The following is an 8,346-nucleotide window of genomic DNA, read 5'->3' as shown; positions in this document are numbered from 1 at the left end:
AAGACATCCTGAAACAAAACAACCATGAAACACGGGTTATGATCACAAGTTCAGGCAGTTCGTCTCAGATGTCAGCCCACAAGACCGTCAACATTCGAACAATAGGTAGATGGATGCACGATCAAAACTGTGATTGGCACAACTTAGCGGCCAACTCACAGGGGCATGTTCTCAGGATACTTAAGATAGTTCCTCCAAGGAGCTTATAAAACCCCCTAAATTGGAACGCCAAAATGGCAACCCTCTCGGCTCCCCTTCCTCCCTGGGAACTTTGTGTTATTGGTCAGTAAACTACTTTGTTGTCCACCACTGTTCATCTGGTCTACCTCTTCATTCTTTGAGGCAGCATGATCAAGAGCCATGAGCATTGGGATCCCTGGGTGGCGCAGCGGTTTAGCGCCTGCCTTTGGCCCAGGGCGCGATCCTGGAGACCCGGGATCGAATCCCACGTCGGGCTCCCGGTGCATGGAGCCTGCTTCTCCCTCTGCCTATGTCTCTGCCTCTCTCTCTCTCTGTGGCTATCATAAATAAATAAAAAAAAAAAATTAAAAGAGCCATGAGCATTAAGGGAACAAAAATCCTGTAACATTTTCTCCACATTGTTGGCTGCTGACTGGTCAGGGTGGTGGGTGCTGAAGATGGGGTAGCTGGGGCAACTTCTTAAAGTAAGACAACAGTTGGGGCAGCCTGGGAGGCTCAGAGGTTTAACGCCGCCTTCAGCCCAGGGCGTGATCCTGGAGACCCAGGATCCAGTCCCACCTAGGGCTCCCTGCATGGAGCCTGCTTCTCCCTCTGCCTGTGTCTCTGCCTCTCTGTGTCTCTCATGAATAAATAAATAAAACATTAAAAAAAAAAATAAAGACAACAGTGAAGTTTGCCACATCAGTTGACTCTTCTGTCACAACTTCCCTGTGGTGGCTGATGCAGTTTGATAATGTTTTACCCTCAGTAGAACTGCTTTCCCAATTGGAGTCGATGCTCTAATACCCTGCCACTGCTTTACCAAGCTTATGTGATATTCTAAATCCACTGTTGTCGTTTCAACAATCTTCACAGCATCTTCACCAGGAGTCGATTCCATCTCCGAAAACCACGTTCTTCACTCCTCCTTCAGAGGCAGTTCCTCATCTGTTCCAGTTTGACGATGAGCTTGCAGCAATGCGATCCCATCTTTAGGCTCCACTTCTAACCCAGGTACTCTTGCTGTTCCCACCACATCTGTAGTCACTTCCTCCCCTGAAGTCTTGAACACCTCAAAGTCATCCATGAGGGCTGGAATCAGCCTCTTCCAAACTCTGGTTAACATGGATATTGGGAGCTCTTCCCATGAATCACAAGTTCTTTCTTTCTTCCTTCCTTCCTTCCTTCCTTCCTTCCTTCCTTCCTTCCTTCCTTCCTTCCTTCCTTCCTTCCTTCCTTTTTCTTTCTTTCTTTCTTTCTTTCTTTCTTTCTTTCTTTCTTTCTTTCTTTCTTTCTTTCTTCATTTTCTTTTTTTCTTTTCTTTTCTTTTCTTTTCTTTTTTTTCTTTTCTTCTTTTTTTTTCTTTCTCTTTCTTCTTTTTAAAATAGGCTCCACACCCAGCATGGAGCCCAACATGGAGCCCAACACGAGCTTGAGCTGAGATCAAGAGTTGGATGCTTGACCAACTGAGCCACCAGGCGCCCCAAATCACAAGTGTTCTTAATGGCATCAAGAATGCAGAATCTCTCCAGAAGGCTTTCAATTGACTTTGCCCAGATCCATTAGAGGAGTCAGTGTCTAAGGCAGCTACAGCCTTACAATATGTATTCCGTTAATGCTAAGACTTGAAAGTTGAAATTACTCCTTGATCCGTGGGCTGTAGGATTGGTGTTGTGTTAGCAGGCATGAACCCAGCATTAATCTTGTTAACCATCCCCATCAGAGCTCTTGGGTGACCAGGTGCATTGTCAGTGAGCAGTAGTATTTTGAAAGCATTTTTCCCCCCTCTGAGCAGTAGGTCTCAAGAGTGGGCTTAAAATATTCAGTAGTCATGTTGTAAAGAGATGTGCTGCCACCAGGCTTTGCTGTTCCATTTATGGAGCCCAGGCAGAGGAGATTTCGCATCACCCTCAAGTGCCCTGGGAGTTCAGAATGGTCACTGAGCACTAGCTCCAACTTTGAGCCAGCAGCTGCATGAGCCCTTAACAGGAGTCCACCAGTCCTCTGAAGCTCTGAGGCCAGGCATTGACTTCTCTGTAGCCATGAGAGTGGCATGGCATGGCATCCTCTGCCAGTAGGAGGCTGCTCCATCTCCACTGAAAATCTGTGTGTAGTGCAGACACCTTCACGGATCATCTTAGCTACTAGCTCTAGGTGACTTGCTGCAGCTTCTACATCAGCACTGGCTGCTTCCCCTTGCACTTGATGCTATGGAGATAGCTTCTTTCCTCCCATGTCCTGAGCCAGCCACCTCTACTAGCTTCAAACTGGTCTTCTGCAGCTTCCAGCCTCCCTCGGCCTTCACAGAATTGAAGGGAGTCAGGGCCTTGCTCTGGATGAGCACTTTCAATATCCTTCACAAACTTTTCCTCTGCATTTACAGCTGGGCTGTCTGGCACAACAGACCTGGCTTTGGGCCTGTCTTGGCCATCGACCTATCTTCCTCCCTCAGCTTAATCGCTTCTAGCTGTTGATTTATTTTTTATTTTTTTAGCTGTTGATTTAGAATGAGAAACGTGCAACTCTTCCTTTCACTTGGACACTTGTAGGCCATGTAGGGGTATTAACTGGGATAACCTCAATACTGCTGTGTGTCAGGGAACAGAGAGTCCTGAGGAAAGGGAGAGAGATGGGGAACAGTGGGTTGGAACAGGAGTGAGAACATGCACATATATTAAGTTTGTCATCTTATGCAGGTGTGGTTTGTGGTGTCCCAAGCAATGACAATAGTAACATCAAAGATCACAGATCACCATCACAATATAATAATGAGACTAAAGCTTGAAATATTGGGATTATTACCAAAATGTGACTCAGAGACAGGAGGTGATCAATGCTGTTGGGAAGCAATGTATTTGCTTGACGTAAGGTTGGCGCACACCTTGAGTCTGTAGAAAATGCAGTAATCTTGGAGCGTCATAAAGTGAAGTATGATAAGATGAAACGTGCCTCAATTGCATGGAGTTCCAACACCTCCTCACATTTCGTGAACTCTGGGATTTAAACTAACTTATCCATATATCTTAAAATATTGGTAGATTAACAGAAGGTAGCAAGCATCATCGGATGATAATTGGTGTATGTTGGCTTTCCCTTGCCTCAATGTTTAAAATAATGTGCTGTGAATGCTCTGAAGGGAAAGGAGCCTTGCAGTTTCTGCCTTTCTGCCCCCATGCTGTGCTGGTGACCCCATCTCTGCTTTCTGTTCCTGATGCTCTGAAATTCCTGGTGGTACCACTTTCTTTCCAGGTCAGGAACTCCCTCTGGCTCGTCGTCACAGCAGATCTACTTGTAATAAATCCTCTTAATTCCCTTCACCTAGAATGCCACCTCCTTCCTGCCTCTGGGTGTCTATGAGAAGCCCGCTGTGAGGTGCTGGTTCTGTCTCACTGCATTCAAGAGACTCCCTAGTCTTTTGTTTTCCTTACTTGGATTCTGATGCACCTTGACACAGGATCTTCGGCTTATCCTGTTTGGGGTTCATTGAGTTTTCATGAATCACCATTGGCACATTCGGAGAAATTAAAGAAAGACATTGTTTCTTCTTCTTCTCCTCCTCCTCGTCCTCCTCCTCCTCCTCCTCTTCTTTTTTAGATTTTATTTTTAAATAATCTTTACACCTAACATCAGGCTCAAACTCACAACCCCAAGATCAAGGATTACATGCTCTTCCAATGCAACCTGCCAGGTGCCCCTCAGACATTATTTCTTTTTTGGTTTTGTTGGAGTTCAGTTTGCCAACATATAGCATAACACCCAGTGCTCATCCCATCAAGTGCCCCCCCTCAGTGCCCGTCACCCAGTCATCTCAACCCCCCGCCCACTTCCCTTTCCACCACCCCTTGTTCGTTTCCCAGAGTTAGGAGTCTCTCATGTTCTGTCTCCCTTTCTGATATTTCTCACTCATTTTCTCTCCTTTCCCCTTTATTCCCTTTCACTATTTTTTATATTCCCCAAATGAATGAGACCGTATAATGTTTGTCCTTCTCTGATTGACTTATTTCACTCAGCGTAATACCCTCCAGTTCCATCCACGTCGAAGCAAATAGTGAGTATTTGTCATTTCTAATGGCTAATATTCCATTGTATACATATACCACAGCTTCTTTTTTTTTAAAAAGATTTATTTATTTATTTATTTATTTATTTATTTATTTATTTATTTATATATTCATGAGAGAGAGAGAGAGAGAGAATGAGAGAGAGGCAGAGACACAGGCAGAGGGAGAAGCAGGCTCCATGCCTTGAGCCCAACGCGGAACTCGATCCCGGGTCTCCAGGATCACGCCCTGGGTCAAAGGCAGGCGCCAAACCGCTGAGCCACCCAGGGATCCCATATACGACATCTTTTTCATCCATTCATCTTTCGATGGACACTGAGGCTCCATCCACAGTTTGGCTATTGTGGACATTGCTGCTATAAACATCGGGGGCAGGTGTCCTGGCGTTACACTGCATCTGTATCTTTGGGGTGACTCCCCAGCAGTGCAATTGCTGGGTTGTTGGGCAGGTCTATTTTTAACTCTTTGAGGAACCTCCACACAGTTTTCCAGAGTGGCTGCACCAGTTCACATTCCCACCAACAGTGCAAGAGGATTCCCCTTTCTCCACCTCCTCTCCAACATTTGTTGTTTCCTGTCTGGTTAATTTTCCCCATTCTCACTGGTGTGAGGTGGTATCTCATTGTGGTTTTGATTTGTATTTCCCTGATGGAAAGTGATGCAGAGCATTTTCTCATGTGCGTGTTGGCCATGTCTGTGTCTTCCTCTGTGAGATTTGTGTTCATGTCTTTTGCCCATTTCATGATTGGATTGTTTGTTTCTTTGCTGTTGAGTTTAATAATTTCTTTACAGATCTTGGGTACTAGCCCTTTATCTGATACGTCATTTGCAAATATCTTTTCCCATTCTGTAGGTTGTCTTTTAGTTTTGTTGACTGTTTCTTTTGCTGTGCAGAAGCTTCTTATCTTGATGAAGTCCCAATAATTCATTTTTGCTTTTGTTTCTCTTGCCTTCATGGATGTATCTTGCAAGTTGCTGTGGCGAAGTTCAACAAGGGTGTTGCCTATGTTCTCCTCTAGGATTTTGATGGAATCTTGTCTCACATTTATCTTTCATCCATTTTGAGTTTATCTTTGTATATGGTGTAAGAGAATGGTCTAGTTTCATTCTTCTGCATGTGGATGTCCAATTTTCCCAGCACCATTTATTGAAGAGACTGTCTTTTTTCCAGTGGATAGTCTTTCCTGCTTTGTCGAATATTAGTTGACCATAAAGTTGAGGGTCCACTTCTGGATTCTCTATTCTGTTCCATTCATCTATGTGTCTCCTTTTGTGCCAGTACCACACTGTCTTGATGACCACAGCTTTGTAGTACAACCTGAAATCTGGCATTGTGATGCCCTGAGCTATGGTTTTCTTTTTTAATATTCCCCTGGCTATTCGGGGTCTTCTCTGATTCCACACAAATCTTAAGATGGTTTGTTCCAACTCTCTGAAGAAAGTCCATGGTATTTTGATAGGGATTGCATTAAACGTGTAAATTGCCCTGGGTAACATTGACATTTTCACAATATTAATTCTTCCAGTCCATGAGCATGGAATATTTTTCCATCTTTTTGTGTCTTCCTCAATTTCTTTCAGAAGTGTTCTGTAGTTTTTAGGGTATAGATCCTTTACCTCTTTGGTTAGGTTTATTCCTAGGTATCTTATGCTTTTGGATGCAATTGTAAATGGGATTGACTCCTTAATTTCTCTTTCTTCAGTCTCATTGTTAGTGTAGAGAAATGCCACTGATTTCTGGGCATTGGTTTTGTATCCTGCCACATTGCCGAATTGCTATATAGTTCTAGCAATCTTGGGGTGGAGTCTTTTGGGTTTTCTAGGTACAGTATCATGTCGTCTGCGAAGAGGGAGAGTTTGACTTCTTCTTTGCCAATTTGAATGCCTTTTATTTCTTTTTGTTGTCTGATTGCTGAGGCTAGGACTTCTAGTACTATGTTGAATAGCAGTGGTGAGAGTGGACATCCCTGTCGTGTTCCTGATCTTAGGGGAAAGGCTCCCAGTGTTTCCCCATTGAGAATGATATTTGCTGTGGGCTTTTTGTAGATGGCTTTTAAGATGCTGAGGAATGTTCCCTCTATCCCTACACTCTGAAGAGTTTTTATCAGGGATGGATGCCGTATTTTGTCAACTGCTTTCTCTGCATCTATTGAGAGGATCATATGGTTCTTGTTTTTTCTCTTGTTGATATGATCTATCACGTTGATTGTTTTATGAGTGTTGAACCAGCCTTGCATCCCGGGGATAAATCCCACTTGGTCATGGTGAATAATCTTCTTAAAGTATTGTTGGATCCTATTGGCTAGTATCTTGTTGAGAATTTTTGCATCCATGTTCATGAGGGATATTGGCCTATAATTCTCCTTTTTGGTTGGGTCTTTGTCTGGTTTTGGAATTAAGGTGATGCTGGCCTCATAGAACGAGTTTGGAAGTATTCCATCTCTTTCTATCTTTCTGAACAGCTTTAGTAGAATAGGTATGGTTTCTTCTTTAAACGTTTGACAGAATTCCCCTGGGAAGCCATCTGGCCCTGGACTTTTGTGTCAGACATTATTTCTTGGTTTGTTTTTCAGTCCTGTCCTCTTGTCTGCTTCTAGGACTGTGATGACATGGAGGGTAGATCTCCTGTTAGTACTCCAAGGGGCCCATCTCCTTCCCTAATGTGTTCCATCCCATTGCCAGTACTTTCTATTATTCATCTTTCATCATCTCTGTGCTCTCCATGCTGTCATCAAGTCCAGCCATCCATGGAGGCTTTTATTCTGATTACTGTATTTTTTCCCATCTAAAATGTCCATTTTTGCTCTTCTTTATATATCTTCTATTTCTTTTTTTTTGCTGAGATCTTCTATTTTCCCCTCCTCCTCTTCCTTCTTTTTAGATTTATCTGAAGCACGTGTTTGTGTCTAATGGCTCCTTGCAACATTCTATTATGGCCACTTTGTAGTCCTTCTCAGGTAACAGCACCTGTGGCATCTGAGAGCTAGCATCTGTGCACAGTGCTCTTTCCTCACTCCACAGGTGATTTTCCTGGTTCTTGTTATGATGAATGATTTTTTAAAAATTGAAACCTGGGCATTAAACATTATTTATTCATTTATTTGAGATAGCGAGAGGGGATCCCTGGGTGGCTCAGCGGTTTGGCGCCTGCCTTTGGCCCAGGGTGCGATCCTGGAGTCCCGGAATCGAGTCCCACATCAGGCTCCCGGCATGGAGCCTGCTTCTCCCTCCTCCTGTGTCTCTGCCTCTCTCTCTCTCTCTCCGTCTATCATAAATAAATAAATAAATAAATAAATCCTTAAAAAAAAAGAGATAGCGAGAGAGAGCAAGAGAGAGCGAGACAGAGCTTGGGGGATGGGCAGAGGAAGAGGGAGAAACAGACTCCCCACTGAGCAGGAAGCCTGATGCAGGACTCAATCCCAGGACCCTGGATCATGACCTAAGCCAAAGGCAGATGCTTAACCAACTGAGCCACCCAAGTGCCCTGAAACCTGGGCATTTGGATATATTTTGAGGGTCTGAATCCTATTTAAATCTTCTATCACAGAAGTCTTTCTCACACATTGCTGGGGTACTGACTCATTACTGCCAGGTAGAAGGCACAGTCCAGGTCCCCATGTGCCCTCCTGTGACACCTGCTGTGTTATTCCTGGGGTCTTCATGGTTTTAGCTGGGCAGCCACCTTTGTTCTGCTTTTTTGGAGTATTCTTATGTTTCTTGTTCGTATGATGTAGGAATTTCAGCTGTGCTTTATGTAGGGAAACATACATCCACTTCCTCTTGGCCCCACATTGAACATCTGAAATGCAATAGATTTTTGTATTTTTTAAAAAAGATTTTATTTATTTATTGATGAGAGACACACAGAGAGAGGCAGAGACATAGGCAGAGGAAAAGCAGGCTCCCTGTAGGGAGCCTGATGTGGGACTCGATCCCAGGACCCCGGGATCATGACCTGAGCCAAAGGCAGACCCTCAACCACTGAGCCATCCAGGTGCCCAATCATGTTTTGTATATCGATGGTATTTCCAGTGGCATGGTGTAAATCCTTTACAGATTAGAGTAATAACAGATCTTTATATCATTTTGGATAGTTCATGCACAC

The sequence above is a fragment of the Canis lupus genome, chromosome 1, assembly GCF_003254725.2.
Source record: "Canis lupus dingo isolate Sandy chromosome 1, ASM325472v2, whole genome shotgun sequence".
NCBI classification, from domain to species: Eukaryota; Metazoa; Chordata; class Mammalia; order Carnivora; family Canidae; genus Canis; species Canis lupus.
Note: the sequence above shows the minus strand (reverse complement) of the source record.